At 40.4% G+C, this 23,736-nt stretch overlaps 1 non-coding gene across 1 annotated transcript; it reads left to right on the top strand.

Annotated features, from left to right (window-relative positions):
• The first annotated feature begins 512 nt into the window (after window positions 1–512).
• On the top strand, window positions 513–619 carry LOC125101430 (U6 spliceosomal RNA). Its single transcript, XR_007127839.1, has one exon. It is a non-coding gene; the product is annotated as a U6 spliceosomal RNA (small nuclear RNA).
• The last annotated feature ends 23,117 nt before the right edge of the window (window positions 620–23,736 follow it).

The raw sequence follows: 23,736 nt of genomic DNA, 5'->3' as shown, positions 1-23,736 counted from the left end.
TAAATAAAATCTTAAAAAAAAAAAAAAGAAAGTCAGGAGAATGCATACAGAACGTGGTCTTGTCCCCCACCACCCCACTTAAGAAAAATGATACAGCAAATTGGACCCACAGTCCCAAATTATACTGACAATTAGCTGGTGTTCAAGTTCAAATTCCCATGATTGGCTGCTTCCCTACCATAGTCCCCCCCCCCCCCATTGCCTGTTTTTACTCCGATACTGAAGAGTTTCAATTTGCCATCCCTCATCACCCTGAACAGTTTTCTTACAGCCTGACCTCCTCATCTATTTATTTTATCTGTCTGGGCCCTGCAGGTAACTACCATTTTGAATGTTGCAGATGTTGTTACATTTCCATCCTTCTGACTGAGAGTAAATAAGCAGAGGTTCTGAGTATGGCTCTACCTTCATCATTCCAAGTCAGCTGGCTGATTCCATTTGTTCCTCTGAATCTTCTGCATTCACATGGTCCCTGAAGAGGTGGGGGTGGGATCAGAAAAAGGACAAGTCATGTGCTCCCTTCAGCAGTACCTATACTAAAATTGGAGTCACATAGAGAAGACTGGCATGGCCCTTGCGCAAGGAGAAAAGGACAAGGTGAGTGAAAGAATCAGTTATTTCCGTGACTCTGAATAAGCAGGATTGTTAAAAGAAGAGGAAGACTAATCTGTGTATAATGCCCATGTTTCTTACAGCACATATTATGTATTTATATGTTATAAATACTAGTGCTATATATACCTATGTATGTATATAATCACTCACAAAATCATACTGTCCCCCTAGGGACATGTAAGGGTTTTTTTTTTTTCCAAGTTAATTTTAGCTATACAATTTTAAAAATCAATTTCCTTAATTTTTTATCCACTTAGGTTACTTTTATTACCACAGTACCTGAATATTATAAATATAAGATTAGAAATTAACAGTAAAATGCATATGGCTTCTAACACATTTATACCCACAATGCACTGACAATTAAATGCAAACAAAATAACACAAACAATACAGGCCAAGTGGCTAACACCAATTTAATATGACCATTGATGTTGCTTTGCTGGAATAAGCACTAACAACAAACGGACACCTAACTCTACAATACGGGTTCTCTTGATGAAATCATACTGTCTAAGTACACGGCACCTTTTCTGAAAACCTGGGGCAAGATGCAATAGAGAATTTTGAATGTTTCTTATTATAGAAAGGGGTAGTACACAATAAATGCAGTAATATTTTATAGTGTAACATGAATATCCATAGTAAATGGGATAACTAAAAACTATAAATAGCCTTATCTCAGTGTGGGTCGGGTTTCATACCAAATAAGTTTGTCACAAACTTACAAAAAAACAGCTGGGTCATTTAACAAGTCCTATAGCCTTGAGAAAATTACTCAATTTCAGTGATCTCACCCACGAAATAATTTCATTAGATGAGAGTAACTAGCCCATGACCTGTAGCCAGAAAGAAAACCAGGATGTTTATGCATGGCCACCAGAAGTTGCAGAATAAATACTGTACTTATATAAGTGTGTTCCTTTATTGACTAGGTATATGTGATTTACAGTACCACAGCAGAGGTTAAAACAAGGACCCAGAGATAAATGAGGCCACTGTGTGGACTCAGGGAGCTCCTGTCCAGCAGGACAGACAGACTTGCAGATGAACACCCGACAGTTGAGTATAAATAGAGTGATAATACCTATGTGTAGACAAGGGAAATTGATGCCATAACCTGGGGGAGATTAGGGCACACTTTCTTGGTCAGTGATACTGGTATCGGGGAGGGTTTTGAAGGATGGATAGGAATTCACAAGACAGTGGAATATTATTAAAATTGATCTAACCTTTTAGAGACAAATTAAATAATATTGTAGAGGGCACTTTAGGAGAAATTGATTCTCTTTTGATGTTTACCAGCTGAATCATTTATAGTCTCTTCTGAGCCGATGCCCAACCCAAACTTCATGCTCTCCTGCACGGGTCATGAAGGCTGAGCACACATCAGTTTGTGGAATCTCTTTTCTCTTAGTAGGGAAGAACATGCTGTTCTTAGACCCCGCTTTGGTCCTATTTGCTTTCTAATATTGAAAATGCTAAGTGTACAAGATGCTTATCTATTTATTAAGACATTTGCTGGGTTCTCTAAGACATGTGGCTTCTCCACCCTTTCCCCTCCTTCCTGTAACCCCCCCAACCAGTTCCTGTCAGTGGGAACTTGACAATCATAAACCCAATTCTTTTGAGGCCATTCTAACACTTGAGCTCTTCTTTGGTCGGCCTCCCTGCAAAGAACGGAATGAGTTCATGAGAGTAATCCCCTCAGTGCATGTGAGGCCACTGTCTGAAGCTGGGAAGCATACACAGAGGGCTCCACAACACAGTCTGGAGTCATAATGGGCTTCACAGAAGAACTGGTGATTTGCATAAATTTAAATAAAGATTCTCCAAGTATCTGTTCAGCATGTATTGATCAGAGAGGCAGAAAACTACATGGAGACTGAACAGGGAAAGAAGACCTTGGAAGCAGCCCTCAACCTCTCCACTGATATTCCCAGCGATCCCCAAACTTGCCCTCTCCCTTCTGCAAACCTGAGGCCCCAGAGAGAAATGGGACCACACTTTTTTAGAAGGCCATTTGGTGATCATCGAATGTGACCATACATGTCCCTTGTAAATTCTACCCCTTATTCCAAAGAAGCTCTTGGAATAAACATCCAGATTTAGGCAGTAGACTCCTGATTCCCTGAGGGGAATCCAGGGAAGCAGAATTGTCTTGATCTTGCACCACACACATGGAGTGTCATTTGGGTGATCCTTTCCACTGGCACCACGCTACCATCCCTAAAAGATTAGTCAACCTTAATTTCTACTAGAATTCCAGGAAGAGAAGTTCCAAAGACACAAAGAACTCCACATTCACATTTCTACTCTGAATCCAAGCAGACTCATTCCCAAACCCAAGTAAATGATTTCTGAAAAGGGAATTGTGAGGCTGGCTTGCTGACTGATGAATCTCTTTCAGATTGCATACCTTGCTTAGTGCTAGTGACAGATGAGAACATCCGCATCCCTGACTCACATTCTAGATTTTACCACTAGGCATTGTGGTTCGTCTGAATTCCCAGTGTTAAAATGACAGTTGCATTATGGTTTTCCCCGTGTTCACTTTAAGAAGCTTAGCAGTGTGATATATCAAGTGTCAGTCTTGCCCAAACGGTGTGGTTTAGGGGGCTCAAGCGATTATGAAAGACAAGGGAGGGGTTTGCCTTGGTGATGCACTCATGTTCCAGCTAACAGAGGGTCTGGAGAGCTGGTGTGGAACTGTAACTCGAGGTCTGTGTTTTAGCATCTCCATCAGTAATCATCTTCCTGCTCTCTTTACAGTTTGTGGCACGGTTCCCTTCACCACATTCACACCTGTCTGTGCAAAAGGCTTGCATAGTGCAGAGTGTGGTTTAAAATGTGTGAAAACTTCATCCAGATCTTCGGAGCTTGCCTTGTCTTTGATCTCGAAGCCAGTCAAGGAAAGCAAGTATGTCTATTTCTAATTCTAGCTGTATGTAAGCCGGGGAGAGACACATCATTGCAAAACAAAGCTCTAGAGAAAAAAAAAAGAAAGATAAACTCTTTATAGTACTTTGTCCCGTGTTTTTCCAGTTTAAGCATATTCTCAATCCAGAGTGGTATAAAATGAAGAAGATAAGGGTGGGGTGAAGTAATGAAAAACCTGAAAACTTCATTATTTCTATGATTGGAGAAAACGCAAATATAATTCAACTTCTCTGTGTCACATTGTTTCATATGTACTTACTCTGAAATGCTATGAATGGGGAAGCAGGATTGTTCCTCAGTGCTCTGGAGAAGTCTGGGGTATGATGTGGAATGGGGAGGAGTGCTGGAAGACAAGTGGAAGATATTTCTGGAGTTGTATGTGACAAGGCCAGGTAATGAGAAGTCTTAAGAGCTTCGGCCTGAAGGAATGCGGTTTTATCTTGAAGGTAGAGGGAAAATACTAAGGGACTGTAAATTAGAAAAGTGTCACTTAAAAAAAAAAACAACAATCATTGTATGTGTGTGTGTGTGTGTACAATGATTATTCTGCCTTTCTATATAACATTATTTCATAAGTGTTTTCCAAATTAATACAAGTGTAATTTTAATGCTAGTCTGCTAAGAAAACTTGCCTTAATTCCTCAACTGCTAAAATTCATATCAGTTCATCATTTTTTTTTTGTAATTACTCATATACTTCTCTATCCATCCAGACTATGGTGCCTTTGGAGTCAAAGACCTAGTCTTCTTTGCACTTAACCTTTATCATCTAGAATAGAGGTTGATGTAAACAGAAGATTAAACTGGCTATCTTCCCACCAATATCATCCAAGGGTTTTCAGGATTCTCTTTCAAATATTTCAAGCCTTTCCCCTTTGCTTCTTTAAGGTAGCTGGCTGCTGTGTTATCCTCACCCCTATATATATTCAAGCAACCAAATGATCAGTTTAAATAAACTCCAAGATTGGTTGTGACTTCTAACCGCATAATACGTGTGTGGCCAAGGACTTAATATACAAAAATGAACCTTTCTGTCCCCCCTACTCACACGGAGCACAGACTGTATGCAAATGTAAATCTGGTTCACACGGTTAAATAACAGGATAGCAGTATGGTCAATCAATTTAGTTTTACCTGTCTAAATGTATGACTCTAAATTTACAAGCAAGAGACCCATCTTTGATTGTTCTTGTACCACATGCTGGGGCTGATGCAGAGTAGATCTGTGTCAAGGTGAAACCAACCTCCTCCCTTACAAAAAACAGGGAGTTTTCCATGGCTTCTTCCACTATTCTCCTTCCCATTTTTCTGTTTAATTCATAACACTTGCTCAATCCAAGCACCCCCCAATACAACAGAGGGTAACTCTGTCTGTAAGAACCAGCCCTAGTATCTCCCAGGATGCCAAGAAGAAGTCTCCAAAAAACAATAAAGACCACCACATTTCTGGCTCTGAATCAAAGCAGACTCACTTTCAGTTCCCAATAAATTAATTCTGAAAAAAGAAAAGCCACAGAGGGAAGAACAGGTAAAAACAATTTTTTTTCTTGCTGAATTTACAAGAATTGAGATTTCTATTTCAAAAAAGAAAAAAGAAAAAAAGAAAGAAGAAGAAGGAAAAAAAAAAAAAACCCACAAGGTATTGGAGGGACAAATGATGATGCCCAGAGAAAGGAGACATATAAATTAATTTTTGCCCTGGCTGAGGAAAGGTGAAGTTAATAGAGGAAAGAGAATCTCAGGAAGTGAAATTAAAGCCAACATACTTCTGGCTTCTTGAGGGTGCCCCCTGAGTCAACTAATTACTTGTGAGGGTATTATGGAATGAGTTGCCTGAACTTCCCTCACTTAAAGATGGGGAGGGGATGAAGAAGTACCGTGAGACTCTATCATGAGGGCTGGAAATCAGCTTGGGAAAATTTTCCAAGAAACTGGGAATGGAAGAGAAACAAAGGATTATTAATAAGCAGTAATAAGACAACTACCTTCAGCAGTGATTGCTAAGCTGGCTCATGGAATCATGGTCTGGATCCAGAACATACCTGGGGATTTCTTTTCTTTCTTCTTTCTCCTTTCCTCTCATCCAACAGGTAAACAGCTTCTGTGTGATGGCTACTCTCCCAAACACTGGGAACATAGACTAAGACATCCTGGTCACGAGTGACATTAATTCATACAAATGAAAGGAAGAAAATTTTTCACCCAACTTCTCTGGAAAGAAGCTGTATTTGTTTGGGGGGCGGGGAGCTTCTTGATGAATGGGTGGGATAGAAAGTAACATCCTGGCAGGCCTAAATCTAGCTGAGGACTGCATGTGTAGGAAGCAAAGGAGGAGATTCTTTGATATGCCAGAGAGAAAGAGGGAAAGCAGGATGGAACAGTCAAGAAGGTGAAAGTTTGCACTCCACAGTGTGATTCCTCACCAAGGTTCCAAAATGCCCGGTGCAACTTTCATGTGAACACCTGTAAGTGGGCTGAGTTGTATGCATGGATGTCACAGACCTCAATGGAAACTGTCTTCAAGGGCCAGCAGAAACTAGAGACAGAACAGAGAGAACGATGAGGATGACACCATACGAAAAGACATGCACCAGCACAGGCCATGTCACCAGTGTCCAGGCTGAGTTTGAACAGATTAGCAAGGCTCAGAAGCTTCTGGGTTGCATTTGGTCTTTACATTCAGTTGGTTGTAGGAGAACACTGAAAAGTCCATGAACCCATTATCTGAGGATAGAAGAAAAAATACATTGTAAAGCAACCCACCCAATTGTGGATCAATAGCATTATACATGGAATGTAGTATATATCATGTATCACTGGGGCCCAAGGGGATCAAGTGTCTGTGTACCTGCAGATAGACTTTAGAAAAATCTGTGAACACCCTGAAATTACATGCAGAATGTTATGGTATGTATATGCCCCAAATACTTACAAGTGAAAGTAACTAGCATTTATGGAGTATTTATTATGTATTATTGTGCTAAAAAGCTTAATACATAATTATGTCATGCTCACAACAACTCAGTAAGAAAGAAAGAAAGCTGAAAATCAGGGACTTTGCCCAAGCTCATGAAGGCCACACCCTCAGTGAGTAGCAGAGCGTGGGTGTGAACTCATGTCAAAATTCTTAGTCTGCATATGCTCAACTGGGTCCCAGTCACGTGCCCTCTAAACTTCACTGAATCCAGAGTCATATTTTGTTACCATTTCAAAAGTTGTAGAAGTAGAGGAAAAGATTAGAAAAAATCTTAAGGGCCTACTGGGTCTTAGATTCTCCTCCTAATTTTGGAGGGCCTTCACATCTCAGGCACCTTCATGTGTCATATCCTATTCCATCCTCTCCCCCTACTCCATCAGTGTAGTAGGTAGAAAGGTCTCCCTTTGACAGTCAGAAATACTGACTTCAGAATGGTCAAGTCCATTGCTTTTGGTAAGTGCAAGTGAGTTTGCACTTTTGTCTTCCATTCCACCAACCTGTTACCCAGTCCGAACCAAGCAGTAGAAGAGTTTCCAAGGGGTCAGGTTGGTGGACTCTTGAGGTGGAGAGAGTCATCCAGAAGGCCAGCTGAAGCATTGTCATGAGATCTGTCAAATCAAATTGCAGCTTGAATCCCGTAAAAGAGGGGGCCTCAGAGATGTGTTTTTACTGCTTGACATGGAGACCCATACAACAGGCACAGGCACCAGGCGAGAACAAAGTCCCTGGAGACTTTTGACCCTCACCTTGTCAATTCTACTAATAGAATAGTCATCACAGCTGTTAGGAATTTCAGAGTCGTTGCGCCTGCCCGCCCCTGCCTCGTGTGGGAAACAGCGGGGCAGGCCAAGCAGGCCACACCTTGGGAAGAACAAAAGGAGTTGCAGCTGAAATAGACCCTCCTTACAAAGAAGTCTGCACTTGCTCGCGCCTGGAGTGGCTGTGGGTGCCGGTGGGGTGAGTTAATCCCAGAAACCCCAGGAGACAATCATAGGGCCATTCACAAACAGGGAAGACCTGTTTGGAATTACATGGCCAAACAAACGGCGGGAGGAAATGAGGGGGCGGGAATTATTTCCTTAGTACCTGATTGGCCGGGAGGGACCAAGGGGTGGGAATTATTTCCTTAGTACCTGATTGGCCGGGAGGGAAAGAGGGGTGGGAATTATTTCCTTAGTACCTGATTGGCCGGGACTGAAAGAGCCCCACACGGCTCACCATTGCTTGGTTAGGAGAGAAGCACGATTCTACATTTTTAAGGCAAAAAAATTAAAGAGAGAGCAGAAGAATCTTTGTAAAAGAACCACCACAAAGGAGAGGTTGTCCTTTCTGCTTAGGGGAGGAGATGACTTATTACAACTTCAAAGGCTTGATGAGGTAACATCTGAAGACACTTCAGAAGTGTCTCGAACAAATCGAGCAGATTTGTTGGCCATTTGACATGTTCTTGGTGGTGGAGCAGCAGTTGAAGGAAAAACAAAGCTTTTATAAATTGTCCTCGGTGAGCAGCTAACGAGGTACAGCGTCAGACTTCTAGAAAAAGCGAAATCTAGTGCCATGGTTCTTGAAGTCCAGCAGCAGTGGCAGAAGCTGGGAACCTGTTAGAAATGGAGACTCGGAGTGGCTGGGTGATTCAGTCAGTCTAGCCTCTGACTCTTTGTTTTGACTCAGGTCCTAATCTCAGGGTCCTGGGATGAGCACCGCCTCAGGCTCCCTGCTCAGCATGGAGCTGGCTGGAGACTCTCTGGCTCTCTCGCCCTCTGCCCCTCCCCCAACCCGTGTTTGCGCGCCCCCGCCATGCGCTCTCTCTGCCTCTCTCAAATAACCAAGTAAGATGAAGGAGGGTAGGGAGGGAAGAAAGAAGAAACGAAGGAAAGTGAACTCTCAGCTGCCATCCCAAGACTTAACACACGAGAAACTCTGAGGCTGGGACCCAGCAATTTGTTTTAACAGGCCTTCCACGGGATTCCCATATTTGCTGAAGTTCAACAAGCTCTGTTTTAGAGCACAGTAAAAAAGACTGACTCAGGATCAGACAATTACCGGTTACAGTCCCACCTGGGACACTTATTCAGGTAAAACTGGGGGAAAGTTCTTCAGCCCTCTGAGCCCCAACTTTATTCTGCTGCCTGAGAATAATGGTGGCAGCTGAGCTCTGCAGAGGAATGTTAGCATGAAGTGGTTAGCCTCAGTCCCTGCTTACTCAGCAAATGATAGCTTCTCTTGGTCATTCAAAACACCAGAACTGGATCACCTCACACTAACCAAAGGTCTGGGCAGCTCTTCCTGTTCAACTAGCACCACGTCTAAGCATTATTCATTGTTCTTGAAAAATTTTTGTTTCCCAGACAATAGACTACCTCCCTCAGAATTAATTACCCGGTGCATCAGTTACAAAATTCAAATGATCTAAGGCTCATATCAGACCCACTGCATCTGCACCTTGTGAAGTGTGGTCTGGGTATCTGCAAGCTTCAAAGTGTTGCCTGAAGATGTTGTTGCAGACTAGGGTGCAAGAATCATCAATTAAAGTAAGATAAGACACAACTTGGCTGTGGCTTGGCTCCTACAGACCCCCTCCCATAGGTTGAGCTGGAGCAGACACATTGTTTCAACATGACACAGTAAGTAGACCAAGAAGTGAAACTTTATGAACTTTGCTTCCCTGTTCATAATCCTTACCTATGGAGCTGATAAGCTACTGGCTCTATTTCTCTTAGCTGGCCAACTTACAATCGAGGCATTTTACTGATGTCTGAGGGGAAATATTGTTTGTGGTAGCAGAAGAGAACTGTGTTATTCAGAGCCCACAATTGTTAAGATGCTTTACCCAGAAACTTCTGGAGTTTTGTTTTTTCGGGAAGATGTGGTACTTCATTAAGGAATTCAGAATCTGTTAGAATGGACACAGTTCAAAACTTGGGTTTCTCTCTCTTTCTCTTTCTCCTATTCCTACTAAGATAGCCAGTTAGTTGGATGTTCTCCTGGAACCTCTGATTTGAGAGGAGAGAATGGCTATTTGGCACATTCAGGATGTGCATTTTGTATAGAAGGGAGGAAGAAGAAGGTGGGAGAAAGGGGCTTTGAATTCAGCTCACCCGGGGAAGCCCCCACCAAGACACCAGTCTGTGATTCTCTAAATCCCCCTAGTGATGGATGCATGCATGTATCAAACACAAGTCAAAGTACAGTACCTGTAAACATATATATTTATTATATATTTTATGTATTTATAGTACATAAGTGTATAAATAATATATGATGTATATAATATATGACATTTAAATATATAATATATAATAGCTGACTGTATGCTAGGAGTTTGACATTTATTCTCTCACTGAAAGCTCACAGTAATCATAGGAATAAGTACTAATAGCATATCCCATGTGAGGATGAGAAAATTGATGCACAGGGAGGTTAAGAAACTTTTCCAGACTCACAGCCAGTCCAGTGCAGATCTGAATTTGAACCCAGGAAACTAACTGACATCACAGCTCTAAATCCTAGAGACCACCCAAAGAGTAGTTCCAGCCTGTTCCAGAACCCTGTGAGACCCCACCCCAGACTTACTTAATTAGGCTATACATTTTCACAGAGATTTGTGGGCACACGAAAATTTGAAGAGCACTTCTCTGAAGCACAGGCATTTTCCCCAGAGTCCTTAAAGTGTCATTGGGATCAAAAACATTTGTGGGTGCTGCTCAACTATGTAATTTACAGGCCCATCAGAAACCTCTGCAGCTGACAACCAAGAGGCTGCATCGTCAACAAGTTCCCCAGGTGATTGTTTGGCATGCTTAATTTTGAAAATCACTACTTTTGGTTCTCCTGCCTCTGTCCCTTGCTTGGCAGTTAAGAGTTAGAACCAGGAGGTTGATCTGGGCCAGGTAAAGGCTCTCTCCACAATGAAGACAAAAGGAACATGGAGAATAGTTCAGGCAGCCAAATGAAAGAGAGCGAAGGAAAAGTGTATCTAGCTTGATTTCAATATGTTTTGAAATTCAGAGTGTTCCATAAGCTTTTTGGTCTAAGTTCATCTTTTTCTCCTATTTTTAAAGAATTCCTTTGTGAAAACTTATACCATTTTTGCCACTTACTTCAAGGCTAGTGCTTGAGTCATTTCTTTGACCGTGGACTTGTTTACATAGTATTTTCCACCCCCCACACACCTAAAAATGGGAAGTGGATCCTCAACACGTTTCAACACACTCCAGAGGAAGTTGCCATGTTGAGAAAGGTACCAAGTTGAAGAAGGTACCTTGTTGATAAGCTGACGTGGCCATCTGATAGACTGATGTGGGCCACTATAATATTTGCATCATTAAAGATAATTCAAAATTAAAAAATTTAAAAAAAAATGCCATTAAAGATAATTCAGAGAGCAAGATCAGTGACAGAAGCTTTGAGCCAGGTTGTAATTCTGTTCAAGTGCTAGCATGTGGCACTAGCTACGGATATACCTCTTGGGAAATTGCTTCAGTCCTTCAAGACATAGTTTTCCTGTTCGTTCAACTAGTGGGTTTTTCAGGGGCTGCCATTTCAGCAATCCAGAGGGCCTGGGCAGGTGATATAAATGAGTATAAGGGAATATCAAGTCCAGATGAAGGACAAGGTGCTGAGGGCATGCCCCTTCTGAGCCACACCTGTGCAGATCTTCCTGCGCCACTCTACCAGCCACACCAAATACAGTCAGAGATTAATTTAACCCAAGATAGACTATCTCTAGGGGACCTTCCAATATGTAGCCCTTACTTGTAATTTGGAATTTGTTAGCCTTTGGGGATCTTCCTGTCCACTGCCTGCTGGGATTCGAGCAGAATTAAAAGATTGAGGAGAACCACCAGGAGAAGTTGACGATTGCATTCCTGTTACTTAAACTTGGGACAAGTGGCAAATTGCTGAACTTCCCAAGGACTAGCTGAAGATATCATGGCAGTGAAGAACTAACATTTACTGGAAGTCAATATATAAGAGTTGATGATGCTGAAAGAGAGATCCTAAAGAAGATGTGAGGTTAATCTAGTGAAACTTTTTTTTTTTAATTTAAAGATCAAATTGGTTTATTCAACGATTCTCTAGTGAAACTTTTGAGAAACTTCTGGTATAAGGACGTGGGAAGTGGGTGGGTCCCTTTTTTTGTATAAGTTTGTCGATAGGAAAAAGGGAGGTTAAGATTTTAGACAAACGTATTCCTAAAATTATGTTACTTTCCAGCAAAAAGGAAAAATGGTATCTGCTTAACATACATATTTTTTAACATTTATTTGATATTTACTGTGCTTATAAGTATCTAGATTTGAAAAGTATTACTCAGTTTCACTTGTTTTTAAATTATATGTTGTGAACCCTCTTGCAAATTTATACTGTTTATACTAGCACTTCATTTTGTTAAAAGAAAATCCTTACACACACACACTAATGATTTTAGACAAATGTAGGTATGACAGGTACTAATATGAAAGTCCTTTTAAGGCTACAAATCTATTCTGTATTCCAGACAAATGAAGGATCTTCAAGCAGGTGTTTGATTATTAACTTAATACGTTGGTTCCACAAGTGTCCCTGGCCAGCAGCATCAGCATCACCTGGGAACTTGTTAAGAATGCAAATTCCCAGAGGGAGGAGCAAGATGGCAGAGGAGTAGGAACCCCAAATTTCGTCTGGTCCCAGGAGTTCAGCTATATAGTTATCAAACCAATCTGAACACCTACAAACTCAGTGCGAGATTGAAGAAAAGAATAGCAGCAATTCTATGAACAGAAAAGCGAACACTTTCTGCAAGATAGGACATGCAAAGAAGTGAAATCTGAGGATATTCGGGAAGGTAGATCGTGGGGGGAGGGAGCCTCTGTCAGCCAGCTCCCTGCAAGTGGTAGAGCCATGGAGCATGATATCAGAACTTTCAGAAGTCGGCTCCACTGAGGGACCTTGCTCTAGAGGCTAAGCGGGTGGTGGAGCCCTCATGGAGACCAGTGTGGTCTCAGGTCTCAGACAGTGTGGTCTTGGTGTCACAGAAAGACCAGGGGAGCCTGAGTGTGTCAGAGCTCCCAGGTATTGGAGCGGAGAAGCTGGCTACAGAGACAGAGCCGAGGTGTGAACTCTCAGCTCAGGGTTACCTTAAACCATGATCTGAGGCAAAGCTGGGCCACTGCTCTTTGAGCAGGGACCCAACAAGCAGCAGATCCAGGAAGATGCCCCTTCCTCCTCTGGGAGGTGCAGAAGCACACAGCAGGAATCTGCTGGGTTTGGAAACTCCAAATGGGACTGTGTGCCAGAGACAGAAACACTTGGTCATAGGCCAGGTGACCCAGAGTGCAGCTGGAGATCAGGGAGATGGGAGGGATTGACTGCTTTTCTCTGAGGGAACACCGAGGAGTAGGGCCTGAGATTCTGGCTCCTATGGAGTAGAGATTGGGAGGCTGCCATCTTCATTCTTCTCCTCCAAAGCTCTACGGAAAGCATTCAGGGAACAAAAGCTCCTGAGAGTGAACCCAAGCAGATTACTTAGCCCTGGCAAGGGGCAAGACATTTGAGAATCATGTCAACAGGCCCCTCCTCCAGAAGAGCAACAAGAACATCCAGCCAAGATCAAGTTTATCATTCAAAGAGAACTGCAAAACTCCAGTGCTAGGAGATCTACAAATCTACAGCATGTAGAATTCATGCCTTTTCCCCCCATGATTCTTTAGTCTTTCAAAGTTAAATTTATTTAATTTTCTTATTTTTTCTATTTTTAAAAAATTTTCCTCTTTCTTATTTTAACCATCTTATCAATACATTTTTAAAAATCTTTTTAAATTTTCATTTTTATAGTCATATTCTATCCATTCATTATATTTAACCTCATTTTTTGTATACATATAAATTTTTCTTTCTTTAAAATTTTGGGATACAGTTTCTTTTAACAGACCAAAATATGCCCTAAATCTATGGTATGGCTTTGTTCTAGTCTCCAGCCTGACCACATTCTCTCCTTTTCTTTTTTTTAAAATTTTTTTCTTTCTTTTTTCAACTAACTTCTTATCAATTTGTTTTTTAAAATCTTTTTTAATTTTCATCTTTACAGTCATATTCCATCCCTTCATCATATCTACCCTTATTTTTGTATATGTTTTTCTTATGTTAAAATTTTGAGAGGCAATTTCTTCTGATAGACCAAAATACACCCAAAATCAAGTGTGTGGCTCTGTTTTGTTCAACCTAATCCTTTTTTTTTTCCCCCCCTTTCTTTTCCCCCTGGTTTTGGGTCTCTTCTGATTTGTGTAGTGTATATTTTTCTGGGGTTGTTGTTATCTTTTTAGCATTTTTTTCTCTGATTCATCTATTCTCTGGACAAAATGACAAGGCAAAAAAACTCACCTAAAAAAAAAAAAAAGAACAAAAAAATGCAGTACCAACTGTGGGGGACCTAATTAATATGGACATTAGTAAGATGTCAGAACTAGAGTTCAGAATGATAATTATCAAGGTGCTAGCTTAGCTTGAAAAAAGCATAGAAGATACTAAAGAATCCCTATCTGGAGAAATGAACTAAAATCTAAGTTGAAATCAAAAAGCTATTAATGAGGTGCAATAAAAAATGGAGGGGCTTACTGCTAGGATAAATGAGCAGAAGAGAGAATTAGTGATATAAAGACCAAATGATAGAGAATAAAGAAGCTGAGAAAAAGAGATAAACAGCTACTGGATCACGAGGGGAGAATTTGAGACATAAGTCATACCATAAGATGAAACAGTAAGAGAGTAACTGGGATCCCAGAAGAAGAAGAAAGAGAGAGAGGGGCAGAAGGCATATTGGATCAAATTATAGTGGAGAACTTACCTAATTTGGGAAAGGAAATAGTCATCAAAATCCAGGAGACACAGAGAATTCCCCTTAAAATCAATAAAAATCAGTCAATAGGGGTGCCTGGGTGGCTCAGTGGGTTAAAGCCTCTGCCTTCGGCTCAGGTCATGATCCCAGGGTCCTGGGATCGAGCCCAGCATTGGGCTCTCTGCTCAGTGGGGAGCCTGCTTCCTCCTCTCTCTCTCTCAGCCTCTCTGCCTACTTGTGATCTCTGCCTGTCAAGTAAATAAATTTAAAAAAAAAAATCAGTCAATACCCCATCATCTAATAGTAAAACTTACAAGTCTCAGAGACAAAGAGAAAATTCTAAAAGCAGCTCGGGACAAGAGGTCTATAACCTAAAACAGTAAGATTGGCAGCAGACCTATCCACAGAGCCCTGGCAGGCCAGAAAGGAATGGCATGATATATTCAGAGCACTAAACAAGAACAAGATGCAGCCAACAATACTAAATCCAGCTAGGCTGTCATTGAAAATAGGAGGAGAGATAAAAAGCTTCCAGAACAAACAAAAGCTAAAAGAATTTGCAAACACCAAACCAGCCCTACAGGAAATATTGAAAGGGGTCCTCTAAGCAAAGAGAGAGCCTTAAAGTAACATAGACCAGAAAGGAACAGAGACAATGAACAGTAACAGTCACTTTGCAGGCAATACAATGGCACTAAATTCCTATCTTTTGGTAGTACCCTGAGTGTAAGTGGGCTAAATGTCTTAAAAGACACAGGGTAGGGGGCGCCTGGGTGGCTCAGTGGGTTAAGCCGCTGCCTTTGGCTCAGGTCATGATCCCAGGTCCTGGGTTCGAGCCCCACATCGGGCTTTCTGCTCAGCAGGGAGCCTGCTTCCTCCTCTCTCTCTCTGCCTGCCTCTCTGTCTACTTGTGATCTCTCTGTCAAATAAATAAATAAAATCTTTAAAAAAAAAAAAACACAGGGTATCAGAATGGATAAGAAAAAAATAAAACAACAAGACCCATCAATATGCTGTCTACAAGAAACTCATTTTAGACCCAAAGATGCCTCCAGATTTAAAGTGAGAAGGTGGAAAACCATTTACCATGCTAATGGACATCAAAAGAAAGCTGGGGTGGCAATCCTTATATCAGATAAATTAGATTTTAAGCCAAAGACTGTAATAAGAGATGAGGAAGGACACGGTATCATGCTTGAAGGGTCTGTCCAACAAGAAGATCTAACAATTTTAAATATCTATGCCCCTAACATGTGAGCAGCCAATTACATAAACCAATTAATAACAAAATCAAAGAAATACATCAACAATAATACAATAATAGTAGGAGACTTTAACACCCCCCCCCTCACTGAAATGGACAGATCATCTAAGCAAAAGGTCAACAAAGAAATAAAGGCTTTAAATGACACACTGGACCAGATGGACATCACAGATATATTCAGACATTCCATCCCAAAGCAACAGAATACATATTCTTCTCTAGTGCACGTGGAACTTGCTTCAGAATAGATCACATCCTGGTTACAAATCAGGTCTCAACCAGTACCAAAAGATTGGGATCATTTCCTGAATATTTTCAGACTACAGTGCTTTGAAACTAGAACTCAACCACAAAAGGAAAGTTGGAAAGATCTCAAATACATGGAGGCTAAAGAGCACCTACTAAAAAATGAATGGGTCAGCCAGGAAGTTAAAAAGAATTTTAAAAATTCATGGAAACAAATGCAAGTGAAAACACAACTGTTCACATTCTTTGGGATGCAGGAGAGGCAGTCCTGAGAGGAACGTATATAGCAATACAAATAATCCAATCAAGAAATGGGTAGAAGACATGAACAGACATTTCTGCAAAGAAGACATCCAAATGGCCAACAGACACATGAAAAGGTGTTCAACATCACTTGGCGTCAGAGAATACAAATTAAAACCACAGTGAGATACCACCTCACACCAGTCAGAATGGCTAAAATTAACAAGTCAGGAAACCACAGGTGTTGGTGAACTCTGTAGAACCCTGTGGAGGGGAACCCTCTTATACTGTTGGTGGGAGTGCAAGCTGGTGCAACTGCTCTGGAAAACAGTATGAAGGATCCTCAAAAAGTTGAAAATAGAGCTACCTTACGACCCAGCCATTGCACTACTGGGTATTTACCCCAAAGATAAAAATATAGTGATCTGAAGGGGCATGTGCACCCTGTTTGTAGCAGCAATGTCCACAGTAGCCAAACTATGGAAAGATCCTAGATGTCCATCAACAGATGAATAGATAAAGAAGATGTGGTATATATATGCAATGGAATACTATGCAGCCATCAAAAACCCTCTGAAATCTTGCCATTTGCAATGATGTGGATGGAACTAGAGGGTATTATGCTAAGTGAAATAAGTCAATCAGAGAAAGACAAGTATCATATGATCTCACTGGTATGAGGAATTTGAGAAACAAGACAGAGGATCACAAGGGAAGGGAAGGAAAAAAATGAAACAAGACAAAACTGAGTGGGAGACAAACCATAAGAGACTCTTAATCCCAGGAAACAAACTGAGGGTTGCTGGGGGTGGGAATGGAGGGATGAGGTGGCTAGGTAATGGACACTGGGGAGGGTATGTGCTATGGTGAGTTCTGTGAATTGTGTAGAACTGATGAATCACATACCTGTACCCCTGAAACAAATAATACATTACTTATTAATTTAAAAAAATAAATGCAATTTCCCAGAATCCACTCCAGATCTACTGAATCAAAACCTCAGACTGGAGGTCAGCAACCTACATTTTAATGAACTCTCCTGATGATTCCAGTGTCCCCTAAAGCCTGAGGCACTGGGGAGTGTTTCCGTCCTGATGTTGTTATGTCATATTCCCTGTGTCTATAGGTACTAAACTGTGAACTCCCAGATAAGCTGTCCTACAACTCACAACTAAGAATTGGGTAATCTGGGTGCCAACATCAAGGTGGACATGGAATTGACTGCAAAGATCACTGAAGAGAATCCAGGCACATTCTGCGGGTAAGTGGAGGACCATCGTGGTTTATTTATTTATTTGTACTTCATTTTTAGTGCCTGTTGATTATATATGCTCTATTCTGTAATATTCAGTTAAATCGGTTAAAAACTTCTTCAAGCAGTGATTGGATATGTCATGACTTACCTACATGACCCTTCACATCCTATCATCAGTCCATTAGGGAAAAACAACACAGTCTTAAGTAAATGGGACCCACTGCTTCGTGTTTCTTATAATGTGCATGCGTTTAATTTCTTTACCTTCAAGCATGGAAGGGGGAATAATTTCATTAGTTTCTTTGGCATGCAGGAGCAGTCCATCTGTGCAGTACCCTGGTTTTCTAATGCCTATTGTTTTGGCATAATTTTAATGCTTGTTAATCTGCAGTTCTCTTGTGATCTTAAGAATGGAGCCCATTAGTCATCATTGTTCTCCTATTGTACCTGAAAGAATTAGTCACATCTCCACAGCTTCTTACACTGGTATTCCTTCCTGGCAGAAGTAGAAAAGCTTATAATTTGAACACAATGTGGGCTACTGCCTAGCAGAGATTGATTTATGAGAGCTTATAAATTGGTTGCTAGGCTTTCTGGATGACATGCAATAGTAAGGTCCTTCAAGGGAAACTCAAAAGACAGAGAATTTTTTCCCCCAATTATTCCAAAGCCACTGTACCATGACACTGAATTGAGGCTGTGTTTATTTATTGTAGATGTTTACCTGCCTTCTCTTTGGCCTCTGGAAACCCCGTGAAACCAATTTTTTTTCTTGACATTTATTCAGCAAACAGCTTATGTAACCAAATGTGTATGTGTGTGTAAATTATTCAGAAAGGTAAAACTGAACAATTTTTAAGTGAATTGCTATAAATTGTCCTGACTTGTAAAATTCTCAACCGAATGATAAACTTTTATCAGCATTCATGGGCTCAGCTGAGCTTGGATTTTAGCAGATTAACTTATCTAATAAAGATAAGACTTAAAGTCTTTGAATTTTATCCTAGGTCCAGTCCTTTCCTTATTGTTCACACAATGCTTACCATGCATCCAGGTGGCAAACATTTACTAACATTCTGCAATGTGTGAGACACTGTACTGAGCACAAGAGTTTTGGTAGTGACAGAACTGAGCATGCCTTGACTTCATGGTTCCTACTATCTGGTGCTATAGTAGAGACAATAATTGGTCACTGACATCCCTTTCTAATGCCTCCTTGCCAGCCCTTCTGCAGTCTCCATTGCTGCTGGGTGTGGAGTGTGGCTGAATTTGACCCATGAGTGGTATAAAGGATGAGCCTGAATAGTGTGTATCATGCCTGGCCTGGCTGCAAAATCCTGCCATATTCCATCTTTGCACACACTTTCATGTTCTTTACATGTTCCTAACTAGTATGTCAGGGGAGAACAACATTGAAAGAACTTTTGGCAATGAGAAAGTAAACCACTTGGCATGATGTGGTATGTGGGGAGCCCTGGATCTCAGGAATGTTGCCAGAGAAAGGCAAAATAGTATTTTCTCTCAGCTTAGTCATTTGTTAGGAGTTACTAGTTGTACCTAATTGAAGGGATCTCCAAAAGAGATTCAGCTGGGTGTAGTGGTAACCAAACTATCATATTAAGGATAAGTCTGAGATTTTATAGAAAAGTGGATAGTTTCTTTATTTCACTTGCATTAACACAGAAGGAAAAAGCTAGGGCTTTAAAGTCAATGTAGATGTCCTTTGCAATCTTAAGCCCATGGAAGAATGACCATAATTGCTTGTGTACACACTGTTTGGCTGTTTTTCCTAGGTCTTTCAAATCTTTGACTGTTGGGTAAAATAAGTGCTTTTTTAAGGAGGATCTTGCAGAATTGCTTTGGTTTTGAATAGAAGTTGGTCATTTTGGAGTTGCTTTGAGTGATGGCGCACAAGGATGGAGTGGGAACAATCTGCCAAGGGTGGCATATAAAAAGGTTCAATGTAGAGAATTTAAATAATAATAAAACTAACTAAAAATTGGCCTGCTTTTTATTATTACTGTGTTCCGTAACTGTAAATCATGCCAGTATTAAAATAACTTTTTTACCAGGGGAAACTGCTTACACAATCTACTACCTTTTACACAATCTCCTCCAGCCCAGTTGGATGACCTACTAGGCATCTCAAGTATTTATTAAGGACAGTTTTCAGGGCTTTCAGGATAACAGGATATGTGCCATACCAGGTCATAAAATCAGTTTTTAGGAGCACAGTGCCTGGGAAAATGAACCAGAGGCTTTTATTTGTGACTTTAAAAGATGGGATCAGTGATTCCAGGAAAACTTTTTAAGATTCTAAAAGGATGTGAGCAATATGATGTAATGAAGAAGAAGGAAAACATTCCATGTATTACATAGAGGACGATAGACTCGAAAGCTGGAGAGGTAAACCAACAGTGGGAGATGACCTCGGGTAGTCTAGTAAACAACAGGTCAGCTATGATGGTGTAGCTGGCAACAAGACTCAGACAACAAATGTCAGAATTTCCAGTTGTTGTTAGAAGTTACCAGGTCTCTGTGAGTGTTAACTACCACATGGTCAAAACAATGGTTGTAGAATCAACACCAGTCATTGATGAATAGTGCCATGGGTTTGGGTAGGGAAGAAATTGGCTAAATCGTATCATAATTCATAGGGAGCACACAATCACTGTTAGAGGTAGGGGTTTTGCAGGTGATGACTGCAGGACCCCATTGCTCTACACAGTGATTGGTTCTCCTTCTGGCAGTTTTGTGAGACAATTTTGACTGTGTTGACCTGCCAATAGCAGGTCTGAGCCTACAAATGATTTGGGGGGTGGTTGTAGAGCTTCATATACTAGATAATAAGTCTCAAACAGTTTGACCTTTGCCTTTTGTAGTTTAGCATTCCTCAAGCTCTTGGTTTGAACCAGGTCTCTTTATATCACTGTAACTCACTCAAATGAGGTGTCATTTAAGACAGACCCCTGTCTTGTGTGCCAATTCAGGTCAAAGTATTTACAAAGAGGCATGAGGGCATTTGAGAAGGGAGTATGACTGCTTGGTTCAAGCACCCATCAGAAAGTTTTGGAGATGAGACAGGATTGAGAAAAATGAGCATTTAGTATTGTATAAAATAATAAGAATTACTTCAGTATCTAATGAAACCTCTTTTGTCATGGCATAAACTATAGTCCTCCAACCTCAATAAAAATAGAGAAGGATTTCTACTTCTCATCCATGAATATTGTTCGTTAGTTCTTAGTGAGCCTTGATTTTGTGCCTGCTGCTATCATCAGCAGGCCCTATTAGCCCATATAAAAATGAGAGACCAATAATGAAAGGGAGTTTACTTATAATGGGATTCTTCCCCTGCTGCAAATACCTGCTGCATTTCTTTAGGGTACATGTAGGAAGGAAGGAATGGTCATGTATTCTGTTATCTTCCTCCATCTGAGGCACAGCATGAGAACGTCTTTGGCAGGAAATGAAGAGAAAGTTGCCCAAGAAAAGCTCTGCAGAAATTCCCATCCCTGCTCTGCCAACCAAACAGACTAATGTTTGTCGAAACCTTTTCTCTTCCATTTTTTTCCCTGAAGTGTAGCTTCCAAAAGCAGAGTCAGAGAGGAGAAACCACCCAGGAAGGGCACTTAGGGAAGTGGGACAGCATTTTTTATAAAGGGGAAGCCAGAGTGGTAAATGGGCCCTACATTTGAGCCAGAATTGCAGTTCTATCAAGATCCCTACTGGTGGGTCCAAGGATCCAAGAATCTAAGGTTAAAGCATTTTATTCTAAGAAATGACAAAGCCTTCACCACTCAAACTCACTAGGCAGCCAAACTTGTAAGTGGAATTTTAAACACACATTTGGCAATTTTCCAGAACTCCTAATTTTAAAAAAAAAAAATCCATTAAATAAAATCCTTTTAGGAGATCAGCATTTCTTTGAGCATTGCTGAAATTTTTTAATGTTCCTCTTGGAGGCATAAACAATCAATGCAACCATTAATTTGAGGGCCTTTCTCTCTGGCAGTGGTGTAAATTGAAAACGAATAGTTCAAAAGACATTCTGACTAATCAGGTCAGGGAGAAAAATGAATAGTGTTCTCACAGCCCTGCCAGAGGCTTTGTTTTGCTGTGAGTTTTAATTTAAGGAAAACAAAAATGAGGGGAGAATAAAAGAACAGAAAATGTCAGTACTGCTTTTTCTGGTAACACTTCAGTAAACCTTGCCAATAATTAGGTATTTTTATTGCATTTAAATTAAATATCAGGATTTCAATATTGTAGACCCATTTTCCTCTTGCTTTTCTCTGGATTACTGTATGCTATATTATATTTACATTGTTTGGGGTAGAAAGTTGTTTCAATTTCCAGTGCTTGGGACTTATGTTAGTGCTTTCCTCAATTTCTGAAGCTTTATCATTGGACTGTAGACCTCACAATATTTTAAGTTGCTGGTTATCATTCAGATGTTATATTTCCCAGTGAATCAAGTTATGCTTAAGGAATCCCCTTATATAGGGAATACTTTGAAAAAGCTTCTGTATTTTCTTTCAGTCAAACCAAGACCTACCTTTCATCCTAACTGTGGCTTTCTTTTTCTGGGTGGTGGCCATTGGCCAACAGAAAGAGAAAAGAGAACCCCCATAACGTTTTTTTTTTGTTGTTTTTTTTGTGTTTTTTTTTTTTTTTAGATTTTCTCAGTAGACAGATTTGTATTAAATAATATAACATAATATAATAAACAACATACATAAATAACAGATACAAATGGTCTATAAAACTGATATGATATCATCCACTGACAATTCCTTTGTTCTACAGCCACTTAATTCTTTTTTTTTAATTTTTAAAATTTATTTTCAGCGTAGCAGTATTCATTGTTTTTGCACCACACCCAGTGCTCCATGCAATCCGTGCCCTCTCCAATACCCACCACCTGGTGCCCCCAACCTCCCAACCCCCGCCCCTTCAAAACCCTCAGATTGTTTTTCAGAGTCCGTAGTGTCTCATGGTTCACCTCCCCTTCCAATTTCCCCCAACTCCCTTCTCCTCTCTAACTCCCCTTGTCCTCCATGCTATTTGTTATGCTCCACAAATAAGTGAAACCATATGATAATTGACTCTCTCTGCTTGACTTATTTCACTCAGCATAATCTCTTCCTAGGACAACTTTTATTTTTAATTCGTTCCCACTATTCTGGCTCATTTTTTTTTATATAGATAATTTTTTAACCTATTTACCATCACAGTGAGATGTCCAGTACATCAAATTCCATAATAACCTTCCAACCTGAACTTTTTGATACATACACCTGTGTTTTTCTTCTGCATTTCTATTTTTTAAATTCCTTTTCTTTTTAATTTTAGTTTAGTTTAGTCTAGTTTATTCCTTTTTTATTTTTATTTTCTAATATTCATATACAGTTAAACTTCAAGGTAATCCCCTTTCCCCAATCAATGCTACCCCTATAGGTAAACCAATTTTTAATCCCCCTTTATCTTAGGAAAGTTGAGTCCTTTAACAAAGATATCAAGATACATCCAGGAAGAATCAAAGCAAACTTCCTCGCCCACACTGAGAATTTATAACCACTCTCCCATCTTTTTCTTCCACCAGTGTTTCTGTGTTTTTGTGTTTGTCCTGATAGTATATAAATCTTACACTTGGGGTTCTTTTTGACGAGGTTCTTCCTTTATTTGCTTATATATATATATTTCTTTTCTCTTGTCATATACTTTTATCAGTCTTTTTGTTTGTCTGTTTTTGTTTGTATACTTTGTAAATCTTACCTTGGGGCCCATTTGGGCTGAACCTTCTCTTTTTTCTTCCCTTTCTTTCCTGTCTCTCTCTCTCTTTTTCTTTTTCTTTTCTTTTTTCTCTCATTTGGGTGGGGAATCCTAATTGGTCAGAAGCATTCCAGGGTGCACCTTGACTGCACCATGGTCAATACATCCAGCTACATCCATTCAGCCATCTCTCACCAAAATGACTAGGAGGAGGAATGCCCAACAGAAGAAAAATACAGAGGATGGGCCTTCTGCAACAGAGCTGATGGCTATCAACATAGACAATATGTTGGAAAGAGAATTCAGGCTAATAATTATCCAGGCAATAGCTAGGTTGGAGAAAGCCATGGATGGCCAAACAGAACTGATTAGGGCCGAACTGAAAGCGACCAGAGATGATGTTCACAATGTTAGGGCAGAGCTGAAAGCTACCAGGGATGAAGTTCACAATGCTCTCAATGAGTTCCAATCTAATCTAAATTCTTTCAAAGCTAGGGTAAGTGAGACAGAAGATAGAATTAATGATCTGGAGGACAAACAGAGAGAAAGGGTCAGGAGGAAGCCTGGAACAAACAGCTTAGAAGCCACGAAAACAGAATCAGGGA

This window comes from Lutra lutra, chromosome 5 (genome assembly GCF_902655055.1).
Source record: "Lutra lutra chromosome 5, mLutLut1.2, whole genome shotgun sequence".
Taxonomy (NCBI): Eukaryota; Metazoa; Chordata; class Mammalia; order Carnivora; family Mustelidae; genus Lutra; species Lutra lutra.
This window is presented reverse-complemented; position numbering and strand designations above follow the sequence as displayed.